Here is a 26,125-nt window from a genome sequence, read left to right as displayed (position 1 = left end):
TGGGGCCTTTTTATTGCTGAAGAAAAGTGTTTTTGGTAATGAAACATTTACAATTTTTATTACATATTTTACCAGTTTTATTCCTACAAAGGGATATTGCTTAAATTGAAGATTACATTGAATGTGTTACTTTTTTCTACACAGTTTAATCGTTTGCTTTTGTATTTATGGGAACTATAAGTTTTGAAACAAACAGGATTGTTATAATATGGGATTATGTTTTCTGCTAAAATGTTCAATAAAAAAGAAACCCAAAATCGTAGTTCTCCTTGTGATAGAAGCCAAAATGTATTGTCATTTGGCAACGAAACCAAGAATTTCATACTTTACAGGTTGATAGGAAATTACTTCAACACCGAAAACAGATTGGTTTCATTGGGTATTGAACCCAGAACGTTCTGCATATGAAGCAGACTTGATGACCGCCACACTTTAAAACCTGTGATTCCTGCAAAGTAATGGCAATTAGAGACGAAATTTGACTGCCAGGAAAAAAAAAAAATTCGTAGTTCTGTTGGTTATGGAAGCTAAAACATCCCGTCATTCGGCAACAAACCCAAAAATTCATGTATTGCAGTTGGATAGGGTATTATTTTAACACCAAGAACAGACTGGTTTTACTGGGGATTAAACCCAGGACCTTCTGCGTGTTAAGCAGACGTGATGACCACTACACTAAGAAACCTGTGAAATCCTGTTGATAGCAAATTACTTCAACAGCGAAAACGGATTGGTTTCACTAGGGATTGAACCCAGGACCTTCTGCGTGTGAAGCAGACGTGATGACCACTACACTATGAAACCTGTGAAATCCTGCAAAGCAATGGCAATTGAAAACGAGTTTTGACCGCCAGGGGAAAACATTTTTTAGTTCTGTTGGTGATGGAAGCCAAAACATCCCATCATTCGGCAACAAAGCCAAGAACTTCATATATTGTAGTTTGATAGGGTATTATTTCAACACGGAGAACAGATTGCTTTTACTGGGGATTGAACCAGTGTTAAGCAGACGTGATGACTACTACACTATGAAACCTTCTGGAAAGTTACTATGTATTGGCAAGCAGAGCAGAATTGTAACTGACGGGGCTTTTTTATTGCTGAAGAAAAGTGTTTTTGGTAATGAAACATTTACAATTTTTATTACATATTTTACCAGTTTTATTCCTACAAAGGGATATTGCTTAAATTGAAGTTTACATTGAATGTGTTACTTTTTTCTACACAGTTTAATCGTTTGCTTTTGTATTTATGGGAACTATAAATTTTGAAACAAACAGGATTGTTATAATATGGGATTATGTTTTCTGCTAAAATGTTCAATAAAAATGAAACGCAAAATCGTAGTTCTCCTTGTGATAGAAGCCAAAATGTATTGTCATTTGGCATCGAAACCAAGAATTTCATACTTTACAGGTTGATAGGAAATTACTTCAACACCGAAAACAGATTGGTTTCACTGGGTATTGAACCCAGAACGTTCTGCATATGAAGCAGACTTGATGACCACCACACTTTAAAACCTGTGATTCCTGCAAAGTAATGGCAATTAGAGACGAAATTTGACTGCCAGGAAAAAAAAAATTCGTAGTTCTGTTGGTTATGGAAGCTAAAACATCCCGTCATTCGGCAACAAAGCCAAGAACTTCATGTGTTGCAGTTGGATAGGGTATTATTTCAACACCAAGAAGAGACTGGTTTCACTGGGGATTGAACCCAGGACCTTCTGCTTGTTAAGCAAACGTGATGACCACTACACTATGAAACCTGTGAAATCCTGTTGATAGCAAATTACTTCAACAGCGAAAACGGATTGGTTTCACTGGGGATTGAACCCAGGACCTTCTGCGTGTGAAGCAGACATGATGACCACTACACTATGAAACCTGTGAAATCCTGCAAATCAATGGCAATTGAAAACGAGTTTTGACCGCCAGGGGAAAAAATTATTAGTTCTGTTGGTGATGGAAGCCAAAACATCCAATCATTCGGCAACAAAGCCAAGAACTTCATATATTGTAGTTTGATAGGGTATTATTTCAACACCAAGAACAGATTGCTTTTACTGGGGATTGAACCAGTGTTAAGCAGACGTGATGACTACTACACTATGAAACCTTCTGGAAAGTTACCGTGTATTGGCAAGCAGAGCAGAATTGTAACTGATGGGGCCTTTTTATTGCTGAAGAAAAGTGTTTTTGGTAATGAAACATTTCCAATTTTTATTACATATTTTACCAGTTTTATTCCTACAAAGGGATATTGCTTAAATTGAAGTTTACATTGAATGTGTTACTTTTTTCTACACAGTTTAATCGTTTGCTTTTGTATTTATGGGAACTATAAATTTTGAAACAAACAGGATTGTTATAATATGGGATTATGTTTTCTGCTAAAATGTTCAATAAAAAAGAAACCCAAAATCGTAGTTCTCCTTGTGATAGAAGCCAAAATGTATTGTCATTTGGCAACGAAACCAAGAATTTCATACTTTACAGGTTAATAGGAAATTACTTCAACACCGAAAACAGATTGGTTTCACTGGGTATTGAACCCAGAACGTTCTGCATATGAAGCAGACTTGATGACCACCACACTTTAAAACCTGCGATTCCTGCAAAGTAATGGCAATTAGAGACGAAATTTGACTGCCAGGAAAAAAAAAAAAATCGTAGTTCTGTTGGTTATGGTAGCTAAAACATCCCGTCATTCAGCAACAAAGCCAAGAACTTCATGTATTGCAGTTGGATAGGGTATTATTTCAACAACAAGAACAGACTGGTTTTACTGGGGATTAAACCCAGGACCTTCTGCGTGTTAAGCAGACATTATAACCACTACACTATGAATCCTGATGAAAAGTTACTGTGTATTGGCTAGCAGAGCAGAATTGTGACTGACAGGGCCTTTTTATTGCTGAAGGAAAGTATTTTTGGTAATGAAACATTTACAATTTGTATTACATATTTTACCAGTTTTATTCCTACAAAGGGATATTGCTTAAATTGAAGTTTACAATGAATGTGTTACTTTTTTCTACACAGTTTAGTCGTTTGCTTTTGTATTTATGGGAACTATATATTTTTAAACAAACAGGATTTTTATAATATGGGATTATGTTTTCTGCTAAAATGTTCAATAAAAAAGAAACCCAAAATGGTAGTTCTCTTTGTGATGGAAGCCAAAATGTATTGTCATTTGGCAACGAAACCAAGAATTTTATATATTACAGGTTGATAGCAAATTACTTCAACAGCGAAAACAGATTGGTTTCACTGGGGATTGAACCCAGAACGTTCTGCATATGAAGCAGACTTGATGACCACCACACTTTAAAACCTGTGATTCCTGCAAAGTAATGGCAATTAGAGACGAAATTTGACTGCCAGGAAAAAAAAATAATTCGTAGTTCCATTGGTTATGGAAGCTAAAACATCCCGTCATTCGGCAACAAAGCCAAGAACTTCATGTATTGCAGTTGGATAGGGTATTATTTCAACACCAAGAAGAGACTGGTTTCACTAGGGATTGAACCCAGGACCTTCTGCGTGTTACGCAGACGTGATAACCACTACACTATGAAACCTGTGAAATCCTGCAAAGCAATGGCAATTGGAGACGAGTTTTGACCGCCAGGGAAAAAAAAAAAAATTCAAAGTTCTGTTGGTGATGGAAGACAAAACATCCTGTTATTCGGCAACAAAGCCAAGAAATTCATATATTGTAGTTGGATAGGGTATTATTTCAACACCAAGAAGAGATTGGTTTCACTGGGGATTAAACCCAGGACCTTCTGCGTGTTAAGCAGACGTGATGACCTTCTACGTGTTAAGCAGACATGATGACCACTACACTATGAATCCTGATGAAAAGTTACTGTGTATTGGCTAGCAGAGCAGAATTGTGACTGACAGGGCCTTTTTATTGCTGAAGGAAAGTATTTTTGGTAATGAAACATTTACAATTTTTATTACATATTTTACCAGTTTTATACCTACAAAGGGATATTGCTTAAATTGAAGTTTACATTGAATGTTTTACTTTTTCTACACAGTTTAGTCGTTTGCTTTTGTATTTATTGGAACTATATATTTTTAAACAAACAGGATTTTTATAATATGGGATTATGTTTTCTGCTAAAATGTTCAATAAAAAAGAAACCCAAAATCGTAGTTCTCCTTGTGATAGAAGCCAAAATGTATAGTCATTTGGCAACGAAACCAAGAATTTAATACTTTACAGGTTGATAGGAAATTACTTCAACACCGAAAACAGATTGGTTTCACTGGGTATTGAACCCAGAACGTTCTGCATATGAAGCAAACTTGATGACCACCACACTTTAAAACCTGTGATTCCTGCAAAGTAATGGCAATTTGAGACGAAATTTGACTGCCAGGAAAAAAAAAAATTCGTAGTTCTGTTGGTTATGGAAGCTAAAACATCCCGTCATTCGGCAACAAAGCCAAAAACTTCATGTATTGCAGTTGGATAGGGTATTATTTCAACACCAAGAACAGACTGCTTTTACTAGCGATTAAACCCAGGACCTTCTGCGTGTAAAGCAGACGTGATGACCACTACACTATGAAACCTGTGAAATCCTGATGATAGCAAATTACTTCAACAGCGAAAACGGATTGGTTTCACTGGGGATTGAACCCAGGACCTTCTGCGTGTGAAGCAGACGTGATGACCACTACACTATGAAACCTGTGAAATCTTGCAAAGCAATGGCAATTGAAAATTAGTTTTGACCGCCAGGGGAAAAAAATTATTAGTTCTGTTGGTGATGGAAGCCAAAACATCCCATCATTCGGCAACAAAGCCAAGAACTTCATATATTGTAGTTTGATAGGGTATTATTTCAACACCAAGAACAGATTGCTTTTACTGGGGATTGAACCAGTGTTAAGCAGACGTGATGACTACTACACTATGAAACCTTCTGGAAAGTTACTGTGTATTGGCAAGCAGAGCAGAATTGTAACTGATGGGGCCTTTTTATTGCTGAAGAAAAGTGTTTTTGGTAATGAAACATTTACAATTTTTATTACATATTTTACCAGTTTTATTCCTACAAAGGGATATTGCTTAAATTGAAGTTTACATTGAATGTGTTACTTTTTTCTACACAGTTTAATCGTTTGCTTTTGTATTTATGGGAACTATAAATTTTGAAACAAACAGGATTGTTATAATATGGGATTATGTTTTCTGGTAAAATGTTCAATAAAAAAGAAACCCAAAATCGTAGTTCTCCTTGTGATAGAAGCCAAAATGTATTGTCATTTGGCAACGAAACCAAGAATTTCATACTTTACAGGTTAATAGGAAATTACTTCAACACCGAAAACAGATCGGTTTCACTGGGTATTGAACCCAGAACGTTCTGCATATGAAGCAGACTTGATGACCACCACACTTTAAAACCTGTGATTCCTGCAAAGTAATGGCAATTAGAGACGAAATTTGACTGCCAGGAAAAAAAATAAATTCGTAGTTCTGTTGGTTATGGAAGCTAAAACATCCCGTCATTCGGCAACAAAGCCAAGAACTTCATGTATTGCAGTTGGATAGGGTATTATTTCAACACCAAGAACAGATTGGTTTTACTGGGGATTAAACCCAGGACCTTCTGCGTGTTAAGCAGACGTGATGACCACTACACTATGAAACCTGTGAAATCCTGTTGATAGCAAATTACTTCAACAGCGAAAACGGATTGGTTTCACTGGGGATTGAACCAAGGACCTTCTGCGTGTGAAGCAGACGTGATGACCACTACACTATTAAACCTGTGAAATCCTGCAAAGCAATGGCAATTGAAAATGAGTTTTGACCGCCAGGGGAAAAAAATTATTAGTTCTGTTGGTGATGGAAGCCAAAACATCCCATCATTCGGCAACAAAGCCAAGAACTTCATATATTGTAGTTTGATAGGGTATTATTTCAACACCAAGAACAGATTGCTTTTACTGGGGATTGAACCAGTGTTAAGCAGACGTGATGACTACTACACTATGAAACCTTCTGGAAAGTTACTGTGTATTGGCAAACAGAGAAGAATTGTAACTGATGGGGCCTTTTTATTGCTGAAGAAAAGTGTTTTTGGTAATGAAACATTTACAATTTTTATTACATATATACCAGTTTTATTCCTACAAAGGGATATTGCTTAAATTGAAGATTACATTGAATATGTTACTTTTTTCTACACAGTTTAATCGTTTGCTTTTGTATTTATGGGAACTATAAATTTTGAAACAAACAGGATTGTTATAATATGGGATTATGTTTTCTGCTAAAATGTTCAATAAAAAAGAAACCCAAAATCGTAGTTCTCCTTGTGATAGAAGCCAAAATGTATTGTCATTTGGCAACGAAACCAAGAATTTCCTACTTTACAGGTTAATAGGAAATTACTTCAACACCGAAAACAGATTGGTTTCACTGGGTATTGAACCCAGAACGTTCTGCATATGAAGCAAACTTGATGACCACCACACTTTAAAACCGGTGATTCCTGCAAAGTAATGGCAATTAGAGACGAAATTTGACTGCCAGGAAAAAAAAAAAATTCGTAGTTCTGTTGGTTATGGAAGCTAAAACATCCCGTCATTCGGCAACAAAGCCAAGAACTTCATGTATTGCAGTTGGATAGGGTATTATTTCAACACCAAGAACAGACTGGTTTTTACTGGGGATTAAACGCAGGACCTTCTGCGTGTTAAGCAGACGTGATGACCACTACACTATGAAACCTGTGAAATCCTGTTGATAGCAAATTACTTCAACAGCGAAAATGGATTGGTTTCACTGGGGATTGAACCCAGGACCTTCTGCGTGTGAAGCAGACATGATGACCACTACACTATGAAACCTGTGAAATCCTGCAAAGCAATGGCAATTGAAAACGAGTTTTGACCGCCAGGGGAAAAAAATTATTAGTTCTGTTGGTGATGGAAGCCAAAACATCCCATCATTCGGCAACAAAGCCAAGAACTTCATATATTGTAGTTTGATAGGATATTATTTCAACACCAAGAACAGATTGCTTTTACTGGGGATTGAACCAGTGTTAAGCAGACGTGATGACTACTACACTATGAAACCTTCTGGAAAGTAACTGTGTATTGGCAAGCAGAGCAGAATTGTAACTGATGGGGCCTTTTTATTGCTGAAGAAAAGTGTTTTTGGTAATGAAACATTTCCAATTTTTATTACATATTTTACCAGTTTTATTCCTACAAAGGGATATTGCTTAAATTGAAGTTTACATTGAATGTGTTACTTTTTTCTACACAGTTTAATCGTTTGCTTTTGTATTTATGGGAACTATAAATTTTGAAACAAACAGGATTGTTATAATATGGGATTATGTTTTCTGCTAAAATGTTCAATAGAAAAGAAACCCAAAATCGTAGTTCTCCTTGTGATAGAAGCCAAAATGTATTGTCATTTGGCAACGAAACCAAGAATTTCATACTTTACAGGTTAATAGGAAATTACTTCAACACCGAAAACAGATTGGTTTCACTGGGTATTGAACCCAGAACGTTCTGCATATGAAGCAGACTTGATGACCACCACACTTTAAAACCTGTGATTCCTGCAAAGTAATGGCAATTAGAGACGAAATTTGACTGCCAGGAAAAAAAAAAAATTCGTAGTTCTGTTGGTTATGGAAGCTAAAACATCCCGTCATTCGGCAACAAAGCCAAGAACTTCATGTATTGCAGTTGGATAGGGTATTATTTCAACACCAAGAACAGACTGGTTTTACTAGGGATTAAACCCAGGACCTTCTGCGTGTTAAGCAGACGTGATGACCTTCTACGTGTTAAGCAGACATGTTGACCACTACACTATGAATCCTGATGAAAAGTTACTGTGTATTGGCTAGCAGAGCAGAATTGTGACTGACAGGGCCTTTTTATTGCTGAAGGAAAGTATTTTTGGTAATGAAACATTTACAATTTTTATTACATATTTTACCAGTTTTATTCCTACAAAGGGATATTGCTTAAATTGAAGTTTACATTGAATGTGTTACTTTTTTCTACACAGTTTAGTCGTTTGCTTTTGTATTTATGGGAACTATATATTTTTAAACAAACAGGATTTTTATAATATGGGATTATGTTTTCTGCTAAAATGTTCAATAAAAAAGAAACCCAAAATAGTACTCTTTGTGATGGAAGCCAAAATGTATTGTCATTTGGCAACGAAACCAAGAATTTTATATATTACAGGTTGATAGCAAATTACTTCAACAGCGAAAACAGATTGGTTTCACTGGGGATTGAACCCAGAACGTTCTGCATATGAAGCAGACTTGATGACCACCACACTTTAAAACCTGTGATTCCTGCAAAGTAATGGCAATTAGAGACGAAATTTGACTGCCAGGAAAAAAAAATAATTCGTAGTTCCTTTGGTTATGGAAGCTAAAACATCCCGTCATTCGGCAACAAAGCCTAGAACTTCATGTATTGCAGTTGGATAGGGTATTATTTCAACACCAAGAAGAGACTGGTTTCACTGGGGATTGAACCCAGGACCTTCTGCGTGTTACGCAGACATGATAACCACTACACTATGAAACCTGTGAAATCCTGCAAAGCAATGGCAATTGGAGACGAGTTTTGACCGCCAGGGAAAAAAAAAAAAATTCAAAGTTCTGTTGGTGATGGAAGACAAAACATCCTGTTATTCGGCAACAAAGCCAAGAAATTCATATATTGTAGTTGGATAGGGTATTATTTCAACACCAAGAAGAGATTGGTTTCACTGGGGATTAAACCCAGGACCTTCTGCGTGTTAAGCAGACGTGATGACCTTCTACGTGTTAAGCAGACATGATGACCACTACACTATGAATCCTGATGAAAAGTTACTGTGTATTGGCTAGCAGAGCAGAATTGTGACTGACAGGGCCTTTTTATTGCTGAAGGAAAGTATTTTTGGTAATGAAACATTTACAATTTTTATTACATATTTTACCAGTTTTATACCTACAAAGGGATATTGCTTAAATTGAAGTTTACATTGAATGTTTTACTTTTTTCTACACAGTTTAGTCGTTTGCTTTTGTATTTATGGGAACTATATATTTTTAAACAAACAGGATTGTTATATTATGGGATTATGTTTTCTGCTAAAATGTTCAATAAAAAAGAAACCCAAAAGCGTAGTTCTCCTTGTGATAGAAGCCAAAATGTATTGTCATTTGGCAACGAAACCAAGAATTTCATACTTTACAGGTTAATAGGAAATTACTATAACACCGAAAACAGATTGGTTTCACTGGGTATTGAACCCAGAACGTTCTGCATATGAAGCAAACTTGATGACCACCACACATTAAAACTGGTGATTCCTGCAAAGTAATGGCAATTAGAGACGAAATTTGACTGCCAGGAAAAAAAAAATTCGTAGTTCTGTTGGTTATGGAAGCTAAAACATCCCGTCATTTGGCAACAAAGCCAAGAACTTCTTGTATTGCAGTTGGATAGGGTATTATTTCAACACCAAGAAAAGACTGGTTTTTACCTGGGATTAAACCCAGGACCTTCTGCGTGTTAAGCAGACGTGATGACCACTACACTATAAAACCTGTGAAATCCTGTTGATAGCAAATTACTTCAACAGCGAAAACAGATTGGTTTCACTGGGGATTGAACCCAGGACCTTCTGCGTGTGAAGCAGACGTGATGACCACTATACTATGAAACATGTGAAATCCTGCAAAGCAATGGCAATTGAAAACGAGTTTTGACCGCCAGGGGAAAAAAATTATTAGTTCTGTTGGTGATGGAAGCCAAAACATCCCATCATTCGGCAACAAAGCCAAGAACTTCATAAATTGTAGTTTGATAGGGTATTATTTCAACACCGAGAACAGATTGCTTTTACTGGGGATTGAACCAGTGTTAAGCAGACGTGATGACTACTACACTACGAAACCTTCTGGAAAGTTACTATGTATTGGCAAGCAGAGCACAATTGTAACTGATGGGGCCTTTTTATTGCTGAAGAAAAGTGTTTTTGGTAATGAAACATTTACAATTTTTATTACATATTTTACCAGTTTTATTCCTACAAAGGGATATTGCTTAAATTGAAGTTTACATTGAATGTGTTACTTTTTTCTACACAGTATAATCGTTTGCTTTTGTATTTATGGGAACTATAAATTTTGAAACAAACAGGATTGTTATATTATGGGATTATGTTTTCTGCTAAAATGTTCAATAAAAAAGAAACCCAAAAGCGTAGTTCTCCTTGTGATAGAAGCCAAAATGTATTGTCATTTGGCAACGAAACCAAGAATTTCATACTTTACAGGTTAATAGGAAATTACTATAACACCGAAAACAGATTGGTTTCACTGGGTATTGAACCCAGAACGTTCTGCATATGAAGCAAACTTGATGACCACCACACATTAAAACTGGTGATTCCTGCAAAGTAATGGCAATTAGAGACGAAATTTGACTGCCAGGAAAAAAAAAATTCGTAGTTCTGTTGGTTATGGAAGCTAAAACATCCCGTCATTTGGCAACAAAGCCAAGAACTTCTTGTATTGCAGTTGGATAGGGTATTATTTCAACACCAAGAACAGACTGGTTTTTACCTGGGATTAAACCCAGGACCTTCTGCGTGTTAAGCAGACGTGATGACCACTACACTATAAAACCTGTGAAATCCTGTTGATAGCAAATTACTTCAACAGCGAAAACAGATTGGTTTCACTGGGGATTGAACCCAGGACCTTCTGCGTGTGAAGCAGACGTGATGACCACTATACTATGAAACATGTGAAATCCTGCAAAGCAATGGCAATTGAAAACGAGTTTTGACCGCCAGGGGAAAAAAATTATTAGTTCTGTTGGTGATGGAAGCCAAAACATCCCATCATTCGGCAACAAAGCCAAGAACTTCATAAATTGTAGTTTGATAGGGTATTATTTCAACACCGAGAACAGATTGCTTTTACTGGGGATTGAACCAGTGTTAAGCAGACGTGATGACTACTACACTACGAAACCTTCTGGAAAGTTACTATGTATTGGCAAGCAGAGCAGAATTGTAACTGACGGGGCCTTTTTATTGCTGAAGAAAAGTGTTTTTGGTAATGAAACATTTACAATTTTTATTAAATATTTTACCAGTTTTATTCCTACAAAGGGATATTGCTTAAATTGAAGATTACATTGAATGTGTTACTTTTTTCTACACAGTTTAATCGTTTGCTTTTGTATTTATGGGAACTATAAATTTTGAAACAAACAGGATTGTTATAATATGGGATTATGTTTTCTGCTAAAATGTTCAATAAAAAAGATTGAACCAAGGACCTTATGCGTGTGAAGCAGACGTGATGACCACTACACTATGAAACCTGTGACATCCTGCAAAGCAATGGCAATTGAAAACGAGTTTTGACCGTCAGGGGAAAAAAATTATTAGTTCTGTTGGTGATGGAAGCCAAAACATCCCATCATTCGGCAACAAAGCCAAGAACTTCATATATTGTAGTTTGATAGGGTATTATTTCAACACCAAGAACAGATTGCTTTTACTGGGGATTGAACCAGTGTTAAGCAAACGTGATGACTACTACACTATGAAACCTTCTGGAAAGTTACTGTGTATTGGCAAGCAGAGCAGAATTGTAACTGATGGGGCCTTTTTATTGCTGAAGAAAAGTGTTTTTGGTAATGAAACATTTACAATTTTTATTACATATTTTACCAGTTTTATTCCTACAAAGGGATATTGCTTAAATTGAAGTTTACATTGAATGTGTTACTTTTTTCTACACAGTATAATCGTTTGCTTTTGTATTTATGGGAACTATAAATTTTGAAACAAACAGGATTGTTATATTATGGGATTATGTTTTCTGCTAAAATGTTCAATAAAAAAGAAACCCAAAAGCGTAGTTCTCCTTGTGATAGAAGCCAAAATGTATTGTCATTTGGCAACGAAACCAAGAATTTCATACTTTACAGGTTAATAGGAAATTACTATAACACCGAAAACAGATTGGTTTCACTGGGTATTGAACCCAGAACGTTCTGCATATGAAGCAAACTTGATGACCACCACACATTAAAACTGGTGATTCCTGCAAAGTAATGGCAATTAGAGACGAAATTTGACTGCCAGGAAAAAAAAAAATTCGTAGTTCTGTTGGTTATGGAAGCTAAAACATCCCGTCATTTGGCAACAAAGCCAAGAACTTCTTGTATTGCAGTTGGATAGGGTATTATTTCAACACCAAGAACAGACTGGTTTTTACCTGGGATTAAACCCAGGACCTTCTGCGTGTTAAGCAGACGTGATGACCACTACACTATAAAACCTGTGAAATCCTGTTGATAGCAAATTACTTCAACAGCGAAAACAGATTGGTTTCACTGGGGATTGAACCCAGGACCTTCTGCGTGTGAAGCAGACGTGATGACCACTATACTATGAAACATGTGATATCCTGCAAAGCAATGGCAATTGAAAACGAGTTTTGACCGCCAGGGGAAAAAAATTATTAGTTCTGTTGGTGATGGAAGCCAAAACATCCCATCATTCGGCAACAAAGCCAAGAACTTCATATATTGTAGTTTGTTAGGGTATTATTTCAACACCGAGAACAGATTGCTTTTACTGGGGATTGAACCAGTGTTAAGCAGATGTAATGACTACTACACTATGAAACCTTCTGGAAAGTTACTGTGTATTGGCAAGCAGAGCAGAATTGTAACTGATGGGGCCTTTTTATTGCTGAAGAAAAGTGTTTTTGGTAATGAAACATTTACAATTTTTATTACATATTTTACCAGTTTTATTCCTACAAAGGGATATTGCTTAAATTGAAGATTACATTGAATGTGTTACTTTTTTCTACACAGTTTAATCGTTTGCTTTTGTATTTATGGGAACTATACATTTTGAAACAAACAGGATTGTTATAATATGGGATTTTGTTTTCTGCTAAAATGTTCAATAAAAAAGATTGAACCCAGGACCTTATGCGTGTGAAGCAGACGTGATGACCATTACACTATGAAACCTGTGACATCCTGCAAAGCAATGGCAATTGAAAACGAGTTTTGACAGCCAGGGGAAAAAAATTATTAGTTCTGTTGGTGATGGAAGCCAAAACATCCCATCATTCGGCAACAAAGCTAAGAACTTCATATATTGTAGTTTGATAGGGTATTATTTCAACACCAAGAACAGATTGCTTTTACTGGGGATTGAACCAGTGTTAAGCAGATGTAATGACTACTACACTATGAAACCTTCTGGAAAGTTACTGTGTATTGGCAAGCAGAGCAGAATTGTAACTGATGGGGCCTTTTTATTGCTGAAGAAAAGTGTTTTTGGTAATGAAACATTTACAATTTTTATTACATATTTTACCAGTTTTATTCCTACAAAGGGATATTGCTTAAATTGAAGTTTACATTGAATGTGTTACTTTTTTCTACACAGTTTAATCGTTTGCTTTTGTATTTATGGGAACTATAAATTTTCAAACAAACAGGATTGTTATAATATGGGATTATGTTTTCTGCTAAAATGTTCAATAAAAAAGAAACCCAAAATCGTAGTTCTCCTTGTGATAGAAGCCAAAATGTATTGTCATTTGGCAACAAAACCAAGAATTTCATACTTTACAGGTTGATAGGAAATTACTTCAACACCGAAAACAGATTGGTTTCACTGAGTATTGAACCCAGAACGTTCTGCATATGAAGCAGACTTGATGACCACCACACTTTAAAACCTGTGATTCCTGCAAAGTAATGGCAATTAGAGACGAAATTTGACTGCAATGAAAAAAAAAAAATTCGTAGTTCCGTTGGTTATGGAAGCTAAGACATCCCGTCATTCGGCAACAAAGTTAAGAACTTCATGTATTGCAGTTGGATAGGGTATTATTTAAACGCCAAGAAGAGACTGGTTTCACTGGGGATTGAACCCAGGACCTTCCGCGTGTTAAGCAGACGTGATAACCACTACACTATGAAACCTGTGAAATCCTGCAAAGCAATGGCAATTGGAGACGAGTTTTGACCGCCAGGGAAAAAAAAAAAAAAATTCAAAGTTCTGTTGGTGATGGAAAACAAAACATCCTGTTATTCGGCAACAAAGCCAAGAAATCCATATATTGTAGTTGGATAGGGTATTATTTCAACACCAAGAAGAGATTGGTTTCACTGGGGATTGAACCCAGGACCTTCTGCGTGTTAAGCAGACGTGATGACCACTACACTATGAAACCTGCTGAAAAGTTACTGTGTATTGGCTAGCAGAGCAGAATTGTGACTGACGGGGCCTTTTTATTGCTGAAGGAAAGTATTTTTGGTAATGAAACATTTACAATTTTTATTACATATTTTACCAGTTTTATTCCTACAAAGGGATATTGCTTAAATTGAAGTTTACATTGAATGTGTTACTTTTTTCTACACAGTTTAGTCGTTTGCTTTTGTATTTATGGGAACTATATATTTTTAAACAAACAGGATTTTTATAATATGGGATTATGTTTTCTGCTAAAATGGACAATAAAAAAGAAACCCAAAATAGTAGTTCTCTTTGTGATGGAAGCCAAAATGTATTGTCATTTGGCAACGAAACCAAGAATTTTATATATTACAGGTTGATAGCAAATTACTTCAACAGCGAAAACGGATTGGTTTCACTGGGGATTGAACCCAGAACCTTCTGCGTGTGAAGCAGACGCAATGACCACTACACTATGAAACCTGTGAAATCCTGCAAAGCAATGGCAATTGAAAACGAGTTTTGACCGCCAGGGGAAAAAATTATTAGTTCTGTTGGTGATGGAAGCCAAAACATCCCATCATTCGGCAACAAAGCCAAGAACTTCATATATTGTAGCTTGATAGGGTATTATTTCAACACCAAGAACAGATTGCTTTTACTGGGGATTGAACCAGTGTTAAGCAGACGTGATGACTACTACACTATGAAACCTTCTGGAACGTTACTGTGTATTGGCAAGCAGAGCAGAATTGTAACTGATGGGGCCTTTTTATTGCTGAAGAAAAGTGTTTTTGGTAATGAAACATTTCCAATTTTTATTACATATTTTACCAGTTTTATTCCTACAAAGGGATATTGCTTAAATTGAAGTTTACATTGAATGTGTTACTTTTTTCTACACAGTTTAATCGTTTGCTTTTGTATTTATGGGAACTATAAATTTTGAAACAAACAGGATTGTTATAATATGGGATTATGTTTTCTGCTAAAATGTTCAATAAAAAAGAAACCCCAAATCGTAGTTCTCCTTGTGATAGAAGCCAAAATGTATAGTCATTTGGCAACGAAACCAAGAATTTCATACTTTACAGGTTGATAGGAAATTACTTCAACTCCGAAAACAGATTGGTTTCACTGGGTATTGAACCCAGAACGTTCTGCATATGAAGCAGACTTGATGACCACCACACTTTAAAACCTGTGATTCTTGCAAAGTAATGGCAATTAGAGACGAAATTTGACTGCCAGGAAAAAAAAAAATTCGTAGTTCTGTTGGTTATGGAAGCTAAAACATCCCATCATTCGGCAACAAAGCCAAGAACTTCATGTATTGCAGTTGGATAGGGTATTATTTCAACACCAAGAACAGACTGGTTTTACTGGGGATTAAACCCAGGACCTTCTGCGTGTTAAGCAGACGTGATGACCAATACACTATGAAACCTGTGAAATCCTGTTGATAGCAAATTACTTCAACAGCGAAAACGGATTGGTTTCACTGGGGATTGAACCCAGGACCTTCTGCGTGTGAAGCAGACGTGATGACCACTACACTATGAAACCTGTGAAATCCTGCAAAGCAATGGCAATTGAAAACGAGTTTTGACCGCCAGGGGAAAAAAATTATTAGTTCTGTTGGTGATGGAAGCCAAAACATCCCATCATTCGGCAACAAAGCCAAGAACTTCATATATTGTAGTTTGATAGGGTATTATTTCAACACCAAGAACAGATTGCTTTTACTGGGGATTGAACCAGTGTTAAGCAGATGTAATGACTACTACACTATGAAACCTTCTGGAAAGTTACTGTGTATTGGCAAGCAGAGCAGAATTGTAACTGATGGGGCCTTTTTATTGCTGAAGAAAAGTGTTTTTGGTAATGAAACATTTACAATTTTTATTACATATTTTACCAGTTTTATTCCTACAAAGGGATATTGCTTAAATTGAAGATTACATTGAATGTGTTACTTTTTGCTACACAGTTTAATAGTTTGCTTTTGTATTTATGGGAACTATAAATTTTGAAACAAACAGGATTGTTATAATATGGGATTATGTTTTCTGCTAAAATGTTCAATAAAAAAGAAACCCAAAATCGTAGTTCTCCTTGTGATAGAAGCCAAAATGTATTGTCATTTGGCAACGAAACCAAGAATTTCATACTTTACAGGTTGATAGGAAATTACTTCAACACCGAAAACAGATTGGTTTCACTGGGTATTGAACCCAAAACGTTCTACTTATGAAGCAGACTTGATGACCACCACACTTTAAAACCTGTGATTCCTGCAAAGTAATGGCAATTAGAGACGAAATTTGACTGCCAGGAAAAAAAAAAAAAATTCGTAGTTCTGTTGGTTATGGAAGCTAAAACATCCCGTCATTCGGCAACAAAGCCAAGAACTTCATGTATTGCAGTTGGATAGGGTATTATTTCAACACCAAGAACAGACTGGTTTTACTGGGGATTAAACCCAGTACTAGAGTTGAGCGCGGTTCGTGGTTCGTGGTTCTCCAGTTCGCGGCTCGAGTGATTTTGGGGCATGTTCTAGATCGAACTAGAACTCGAGCTTTTTGCAAAAGCTCGATAGTTCTAGAAACGTTCGAGAACGGTTCTAGCAGCCAAAAAACAGCTAAATCCTAGCTTGGTTTCTGCTGTAATAGTGTAAGTCACTCTGTGAATCAAACTATTATCACATTTCAGTGTATAGTGTGCGTGAACAGCGCCTTCAGATCACTGCTGTTTCTATAATGGCGATCGCCATTTTTTTTTTTTTTTCTTGTCTTCCTTCCCTAAGCGCGCGCGTCTTGTGGGGCGGGCCAGCATGTCAGCCAATCACAGACACACACACACCTAAGTGGACTTTGAGCCAGAGAAGCAACGGCATGTGTGATAGGATCTGCATGTCACATGTCCCTGCATTATAAAACCGGACATTTTCCTCCAGGACGCCATTATCTGCCTTCTGCGTCTTTGGTGTCAGACATCAGTGTCGCAGCTCCGTCCTCCTGAGTCCTATAGCCGATACAGCTGTATGCGCTGCATACACAGCGTTAGACAGCTTAGGGAGAGCACATTCTAACAGTCCTTTTAAGGGCTCAAAGCGGCAGGGTCAGCCATTATACTAGCACACACTCAGTGTACCTAGTGGCATCCTATACGTGGCTATTGGACTTTGCTATAGTCCCACTAGTGCCAAGACATTTGCAGCACGTCTGCCTGCGTTGCACACTCCAACTAATTATAAGTAAGCCATTATACTAGCACACACTCAGTGTACCTAGTGGCATCCTATACGTGGCTATTGGACTTTGCTATAGTCCCACTAGTGCCAAGACATTTGCAGCACGTCTGCCTGCGTTGCACACTCCAACTAATTATAACTAAGCCATTATACTAGCACACACTCAGTGTACCTAGTGGCATCCTATACGTGGCTATTGGACTTTGCTATAGTCCCACTAGTGCCAAGACATTTGCAGCACGTCTGCCTGCGTTGCACACTCCAACTAATTATAACTAAGCCATTATACTAGCACACACTCAGTGTACCTAGTGGCATCCTATACGTGGCTATTGGACTTTGCTATAGTCCCACTAGTGCCAAGACATTTGCAGCACGTCTGCCTGCGTTGCACACTCCAACTAATTATAACTAAGCCATTATACTAGCACACACTCAGTGTACCTAGTGGCATCCTATACGTGGCTATTGGACTTTGCTATAGTCCCACTAGTGCCAAGACATTTGCAGCACGTCTGCCTGCGTTGCACACTCCAACTAATTATAACTAAGCCATTATACTAGCACACACTCAGTGTACCTAGTGGCATCCTATACGTGGCTATTGGACTTTGCTATAGTCCCACTAGTGCCAAGACATTTGCAGCACGTCTGCCTGCGTTGCACACTCCAACTAATTATAACTAAGCCATTATACTAGCACACACTCAGTGTACCTAGTGGCATCCTATACGTGGCTATTGGACTTTGCTATAGTCCCACTAGTGCCAAGACATTTGCAGCACGTCTGCCTGCGTTGCACACTCCAACTAATTATAACTAAGCCATTATACTAGCACACACTCAGTGTACCTAGTGGCATCCTATACGTGGCTATTGGACTTTGCTATAGTCCCACTAGTGCAAAGACATTTGCAGAGCACGTCTGCCTGCATTGCACACTACAACTTTTTTAAACTAAGCAATTTTACTAGCAAACACTCAGTGTACCTAGTGGCATCCTATACGTGGCTATTGGACTTTGCTATAGTCCCACTAGTGCCAAGACATTTGCAGAGCGCATCTACCTGCGTTGCACACTCCAACGAATTATAACTAAGCCATTATACTAGCACACACTCAGTGTACCTAGTGGCATCCTATACGTGGCTATTGGACTTTGCTATAGTCCCACTAGTGCAAAGACATTTGCAGAGCACGTCTGCCTGCATTGCACACTACAACTTTTTTAAACTAAGCAATTTTACTAGCAAACACTCAGTGTACCTAGTGGCATCCTATACGTGGCTATTGGACTTTGCTATAGTCCCACTAGTGCCAAGACATTTGCAGAGCGCATCTGCCTGCGTTGCACACTCCAACGAATTATAACTAAGCCATTATACTAGCACACACTCAGTGTACCTAGTGGCATCCTATACGTGGCTATTGGACTTTGCTATAGTCCCACTAGTGCAAAGACATTAGCAGAGCACATCTGCCTGCATTGCACACTCCAAGTTTTTTAAACTAAGCAATTTTACTAGCAAACACTCAGTGTACCTAGTGGCATCCTATACGTGGCTATTGGACTTTGCTATAGTCCCACTAGTGCAAAGACATTTGCAGAGCACGTCTGCCTGCATTGCACACTACAACTTTTTTAAACTAAGCAATTTTACTAGCAAACACTCAGTGTACCTAGTGGCATCCTATACGTGGCTATTGGACTTTGCTATAGTCCCACTAGTGCCAAGACATTTGCAGAGCGCATCTGCCTGCGTTGCACACTCCAACGAATTATAACTAAGCCATTATACTAGCACACACTCAGTGTACCTAGTGGCATCCTATACGTGGCTATTGGACTTTGCTATAGTCCCACTAGTGCAAAGACATTAGCAGAGCACATCTGCCTGCATTGCACACTCCAAGTTTTTTAAACTAAGCAATTTTACTAGCAAACACTCAGTGTACCTAGTGGCATCCTATACGTGGCTATTGGACTTTGCTATAGTCCCACTAGTGCAAAGACATTTGCAGAGCACGTCTGCTTGCATTGCACACTACAACTTTTTTAAACTAAGCAATTTTACTAGCAAACACTCAGTGTACCTAGTGGCATCCTATACGTGGCTATTGGACTTTGCTATAGTCCCACTAGTGCCAAGACATTTGCAGAGCGCATCTGCCTGCGTTGCACACTCCAACTAATTATAACTAAGCCATTATACTTGCACACACTAAGTGTTTTTTAGTGGCATCCTATACGTGGCTATTGGACTTTGCTATAGTCCCACTAGTGCCAAGACATTTGCAGCACGTCTGCCTGCGTTGCACACTCCAACTAATTATAACTAAGCCATTATACTAGCACACACTCAGTGTACCTAGTGGCATCCTATACGTGGCTATTGGACTTTGCTATAGTCCCACTAGTGCCAAGACATTTGCAGCACGTCTGCCTGCGTTGCACACTCCAACTAATTATAACTAAGCCATTATACTAGCACACACTCAGTGTACCTAGTGGCATCCTATACGTGGCTATTGGACTTTGCTATAGTCCCACTAGTGCCAAGACATTTGCAGCACGTCTGCCTGCGTTGCACACTCCAACTAATTATAACTAAGCCATTATACTAGCACACACTCAGTGTACCTAGTGGCATCCTATACGTGGCTATTGGACTTTGCTATAGTCCCACTAGTGCCAAGACATTTGCAGCACGTCTGCCTGCGTTGCACACTCCAACTAATTATAACTAAGCCATTATACTAGCACACACTCAGTGTACCTAGTGGCATCCTATACGTGGCTATTGGACTTTGCTATAGTCCCACTAGTGCAAAGACATTAGCAGAGCACATCTGCCTGCATTGCACACTCCAAGTTTTTTAAACTAAGCAATTTTACTAGCAAACACTCAGTGTACCTAGTGGCATCCTATACGTGGCTATTGGACTTTGCTATAGTCCCACTAGTGCAAAGACATTTGCAGAGCACGTCTGCCTGCATTGCACACTACAACTTTTTTAAACTAAGCAATTTTACTAGCAAACACTCAGTGTACCTAGTGGCATCCTATACGTGGCTATTGGACTTTGCTATAGTCCCACTAGTGCCAAGACATTTGCAGAGCGCATCTGCCTGCGTTGCACACTCCAACGAATTATAACTAAGCCATTATACTAGCACACACTCAGTGTACCTAGTGGCATCCTATACGTGGCTATTGGACTTTGCTATAGTCCCACTAGTGCAAAGACATTAGCAGAGCACATCTGCCTGCATTGCACACTCCAAGTTTTTTAAACTAAGCAATTTTACTAGCAAACACTCAGTGTACCTAGTGGCATCCTATACGTGGCTATTGGACTTTGCTATAGTCCCACTAGTGCAAAGACATTTGCAGAGCACGTCTGCCTGCATTGCACACTACAACTTTTTTAAACTAAGCAATTTTACTAGCAAACACTCAGTGTACCTAGTGGCATCCTATACGTGGCTATTGGACTTTGCTATAGTCCCACTAGTGCCAAGACATTTGCAGAGCGCATCTGCCTGCGTTGCACACTCCAACGAATTATAACTAAGCCATTATACTAGCACACACTCAGTGTACCTAGTGGCATCCTATACGTGGCTATTGGACTTTGCTATAGTCCCACTAGTGCAAAGACATTAGCAGAGCATATCTGCCTGCATTGCACACTCCAAGTTTTTTAAACTAAGCAATTTTACTAGCAAACACTCAGTGTACCTAGTGGCATCCTATACGTGGCTATTGGACTTTGCTATAGTCCCACTAGTGCAAAGACATTTGCAGAGCACGTCTGCCTGCATTGCACACTACAACTTTTTTAAACTAAGCAATTTTACTAGCAAACACTCAGTGTACCTAGTGGCATCCTATACGTGGCTATTGGACTTTGCTATAGTCCCACTAGTGCCAAGACATTTGCAGAGCGCATCTGCCTGCGTTGCACACTCCAACTAATTATAACTAAGCCATTATACTTGCACACACTAAGTGTTTTTTAGTGGCATCCTATACGTGGCTATTGGACTTTGCTATAGTCCTACTAGTGCCAAGACATTTGCAGAGCGCATCTGCCTGCGTTGCACACTCCAACTAATTATAACTAAGCCATTATACTAGCACACACTCAGTGAACCTAGTGGCATCCTATACGTGGATATTGGACTTTGCTATAGTCCCACTAGTGCCAAGACATTTGCAGCACGTCTGCCTGCGTTGCACACTCCAACTAATTATAACTAAGCCATTATACTAGCACACACTCAGTGTACCTAGTGGCATCCTATACGTGGCTATTGGACTTTGCTATAGTCCCACTAGTGCCAAGACATTTGCAGCACGTCTGCCTGCGTTGCACACTCCAACTAATTATAACTAAGCCATTATACTAGCACACACTCAGTGTACCTAGTGGCATCCTATACGTGGCTATTGGACTTTGCTATAGTCCCACTAGTGCCAAGACATTTGCAGCACGTCTGCCTGCGTTGCACACTCCAACTAATTATAACTAAGCCATTATACTAGCACACACTCAGTGTACCTAGTGGCATCCTATACGTGGCTATTGGACTTTGCTATAGTCCCACTAGTGCCAAGACATTTGCAGCACGTCTGCCTGCGTTGCACACTCCAACTAATTATAACTAAGCCATTATACTAGCACAAACTCAGTGTACCTAGTGGCATCCTATACGTGGCTATTGGACTTTGCTATAGTCCCACTAGTGCAAAGACATTTGCAGAGCACGTCTGCCTGCATTGCACACTACAACTTTTTTAAACTAAGCAATTTTACTAGCAAACACTCAGTGTACCTAGTGGCATCCTATACGTGGCTATTGGACTTTGCTATAGTCCCACTAGTGCCAAGACATTTGCAGAGCGCATCTGCCTGCGTTGCACACTCCAACTAATTATAACTAAGCCATTATACTTGCACACACTAAGTGTTTTTTAGTGGCATCCTATACGTGGCTATTGGACTTTGCTATAGTCCTACTAGTGCCAAGACATTTGCAGAGCGCATCTGCCTGCGTTGCACACTCCAACGAATTATAACTAAGTTACATTGTCAGGGATATTTATTCTTTATTATTCTGCTGTTAGTAAAGCTAGACCACCACTGCAATCTTCACCACCTCTCAATTTTTACTACCACATTTTCAGTCCACAATCTTGTCGCAATCAACATGAGTGGCAAAATGACAGATGCTGGTGGAAAGGGGAAGAGGCGTGGTGGAAAAGGCAAAAAAGGTTTTGTCAGTGGGGAAGGTGCCAAAGCTCCATTATCATCTGCTGAAGATAGACCATCTACTAGCAAAAGTAAGATGTCTACTACTTATTGTGGACAATCCGATGTGCTCCCTTTTTTACGGACACGAACAAGAGGAACAAAGGTAGATGATGGGCAAAAAAGGAAAATGCTTGAATGGATCTCAAGTGGTCCAACAAGTGCCCTCTCAGCCACTTCAAGTACCGCATCCAAAAAACACCATTCCTCTGAATTGTCATCCCAATCACACTTGATTTCTCCCAGCTCTGAAGTCTCCATCAGCCCTGCACAGTATGGTGGAACTGAGATGGCTGAGTCTGCAGAGCTGTTCAGTCACACTATAGCCTGGGAATCAGAGGTCTGCTCCCAAGCTACAGTGAGTACAGAACAGGAAATGGTCTGCAGTGATGCCCAGAACCTTTGTGACTCAGATTCAGGCCGTGAGGACCAAGTTTCTGAGCATAATGTTGACCCTTTGTCACAAACTGTAACACCTGTGGTTATAGACAATGAGGAACATACTGATGAAGATGAGACGCAGATACCCGATTGGGATGACAACTTAAATATTCGGTCAGGGCAAGAAGAGGCTCGGTCTGAGGGGGAGGGGAGTGCGAACACAACAATTGATGATGACGTTCTAGATCCCACCTACTGTCAACCCCCAGTCAGGCACTCGAGGAGGTCAACAGAGGCGGTGGAGGAGGATGCAACCGACGACGAAGTTACCTTGCGCCTTCCTGGACAGAGTCGGAGCACTGGTAGCACGTCTACAACTGCATCCTCAGCCACCACTCTGCCTATGAGCATTATTCGGGGTGGATCAACAGGTCGCATGGCCTCTAAGCCTTGCCTAGCCTGGGCCTTTTTTCACATCGAAAAAGATCGCCCAACTCATGTGATATGTAACATTTGTCATGATTCTGTTAGTAGAGGTCAAAACCTCAGCAGTTTGACAACTTCTTCCATGAATCGTCACATGAATAAATATCATAATTCCCGGTGGGAAGCTCACCGTGCTGCAATGCCGGCTAGCGGAGCGAACCATCCACCGCCCGCCCCTTCCAGTGCATCCGCGCGCTCTTCATCTTCTAGGACTGTGGGGACAGCTGTCACACCTGTTTTTCCACGCAAAACTTCCACCACTGTAACCGCAACAGGCAGTTTGCTTGTAAGGTCGTCAGTTGGTTTGGAAGGGGAAACAAGTGAGTGTGTACAGCTCTCTCAGACATCGATAGCACCAACGTTGGATGAAGGCAACATCATGTCTCCGCCTGCACTTTCCTCACAAACCTGCATTTTTCCAGGGACACCCTACTCAACACCGTCTACACACAGCAGCCAGATCTCTGTCCCTCAGATGTGGTCAAATAAAAGGCCACTTCCTCCGACCCATGACAAAGCTAAGAGGTTGACTCTATCCCTCTGTAAGCTGTTGGCTACCGAAATGCTGCCTTTCCGCCTAGTGGACACACAGGATTTTAGAGACCTTATGTCTGTCGCTGTGCCCCAGTACCAGATGCCTAGTCGCCACTACTTCTCTAAGAAAGGTGTGCCCGCGCTACACCAGCATGTCGCACACAACATCACCGCTTCCTTGAGAAACTCTGTGTGTGAACGGGTGCATTTCACCACCGATACTTGGACCAGTAAGCATGGACAGGGACGTTACATGTCGCTGACTGGGCACTGGGTAACTATGGTGATAGATGGTGAAGGGTCTGCTGCACAAGTCTTGCCGTCCCCACGACTTGTGTGTCAATCCTCTGTCTGTCCAAGTTCCGCCACAGCTTCTGCATCCTCCACCTCATCTGGGTCCTCCACCTCCGCCCCAAGCCTGCCTGGTCAGGCCACCAGCGTTCTCACTGCGCAGAAGGAATCACGCACGCCTCATTACTATGCTGGCAGCCGAGCGCAACGGCATCAGGCGGTCTTTAGCTTGACATGTCTTGGTAATAAGAGTCACACAGCTGAGGAGTTGTGGTCAGCTCTGCGGTCCGAGTTTAATAAATGGTTGTCTCCACTCAACCTGCAGCCTCGTAAGGCCGTGTGCGACAATGCTGCAAACCTGGGTGCGGCCCTTCGCCTGGGCAAGGTGACACACGTACCTTGTATGGCTCACGTGTTGAACCTTGTCGTGCAGCAATTTTTAACACACTATCCCGGCCTAGATGGCCTTCTGAACAGGGCACGAAAACTGTCTGCTCACTTCCGGCGTTCAAGCGCCGCAGCTGAGCGACTTGCATCGCTCCAGAAGTCTTTCGGCCTGCCGGTTCATCGCCTGAAATGCGATGTGGCGACACGCTGGAATTCAACTCTCCACATGTTACAGCGACTGTGGCAGCACCGCAGAGCCCTGGTGCAATACGTCATGACGTATAGCCTGGGCCAACGAGATGCAGAGGTGGGGCAGATCACCCTGATGGAGTGGTCTCAGATCAAGGACCTATGCACCCTTCTGCACAGTTTCGACATGGCGACGAATATGTTTAGCTCTGACAATGCCATTATCAGCATGACGATTCCAGTCATTTACATGCTGGAGCACACGCTAAACACTATTCGGAGTCAGGGGGTGGGACAACATGAAGGGGAGGAACTACAGGAGGATTCATATGTGCAAGGGACAACAACATCACCAAGGTCCAGATGTTCATCATCACCAACGCAGCAGGCATGGGACCATGGGGAACAGGGATCGACAAGGGCGCATAGTAGCAGGCGAAATGTTGAGCGAGGTGCAGGAGAACATGAAGAAATGGAGGACGAACTGTCCATGGACATGGAAGACTCAGCGGATGAGGGAGACCTTGGTCAAATTTCAGTTGAAAGAGGTTGGGGGGAGATGTCAGAGGAAGAAAGAACGGGTAGCACCTCTATGCCACAAACACAGCGTGGACTTGGTCCGCATGGCTGCGCAAGACACATGAGTGCCTTTTTGTTGCACTACCTCCAACATGACAGTCGTATTGTCAAAATTAGAAGTGATGATGACTACTGGATTGCCACACTATTAGATCCCCGGTACAAGTCCAAATTTTGTGACATAATTCCAGCCATAGAAAGGGACGCACGTATGCAGGAGTATCAGCAGAAGCTGTTACTCGATCTTAGCTCGGCTTTTCCACCAAACAACCGTGCAGGTGCAGGGAGGGAATCTCCCAGTTGTAACTTGACAAACATGGGACGGTCTCGTCATCTTCACCAGTCTACCCGTACCAGTAGGACCGTATCTGGTGCCGGTAACAGCAATTTTATGGAATCTTTTCATCA

At 39.9% G+C, this 26,125-nt stretch overlaps 5 non-coding genes across 5 annotated transcripts; all 5 read right to left on the bottom strand.

Annotated features, from left to right (window-relative positions):
• Positions 1-1,695: 1,695 nt before the first annotated feature.
• Positions 1,696-1,768, bottom strand: TRNAV-AAC (transfer RNA valine (anticodon AAC)). Its single transcript has one exon. It is a non-coding gene; the product is annotated as a tRNA-Val (tRNA).
• Positions 1,769-4,641: 2,873 nt separating this feature from the next.
• TRNAV-CAC (transfer RNA valine (anticodon CAC)) lies at positions 4,642-4,714 on the bottom strand. The gene has a single exon. It is a non-coding gene; the product is annotated as a tRNA-Val (tRNA).
• Positions 4,715-13,972: 9,258 nt separating this feature from the next.
• On the bottom strand, positions 13,973-14,045 carry TRNAV-AAC (transfer RNA valine (anticodon AAC)). Its single transcript has one exon. It is a non-coding gene; the product is annotated as a tRNA-Val (tRNA).
• A 178-nt stretch (positions 14,046-14,223) lies between these two features.
• Positions 14,224-14,296, bottom strand: TRNAV-AAC (transfer RNA valine (anticodon AAC)). Its single transcript has one exon. It is a non-coding gene; the product is annotated as a tRNA-Val (tRNA).
• A 1,498-nt stretch (positions 14,297-15,794) lies between these two features.
• TRNAV-CAC (transfer RNA valine (anticodon CAC)) lies at positions 15,795-15,867 on the bottom strand. Its single transcript has one exon. It is a non-coding gene; the product is annotated as a tRNA-Val (tRNA).
• Positions 15,868-26,125: the final 10,258 nt, after the last annotated feature.

The sequence above is a fragment of the Anomaloglossus baeobatrachus genome, chromosome 2 (assembly GCF_048569485.1).
Source record: "Anomaloglossus baeobatrachus isolate aAnoBae1 chromosome 2, aAnoBae1.hap1, whole genome shotgun sequence".
Lineage (NCBI taxonomy): Eukaryota > Metazoa > Chordata > Amphibia > Anura > Aromobatidae > Anomaloglossus > Anomaloglossus baeobatrachus.
Note: the sequence above shows the minus strand (reverse complement) of the source record. Positions and strands in the feature narration are given on the sequence as shown.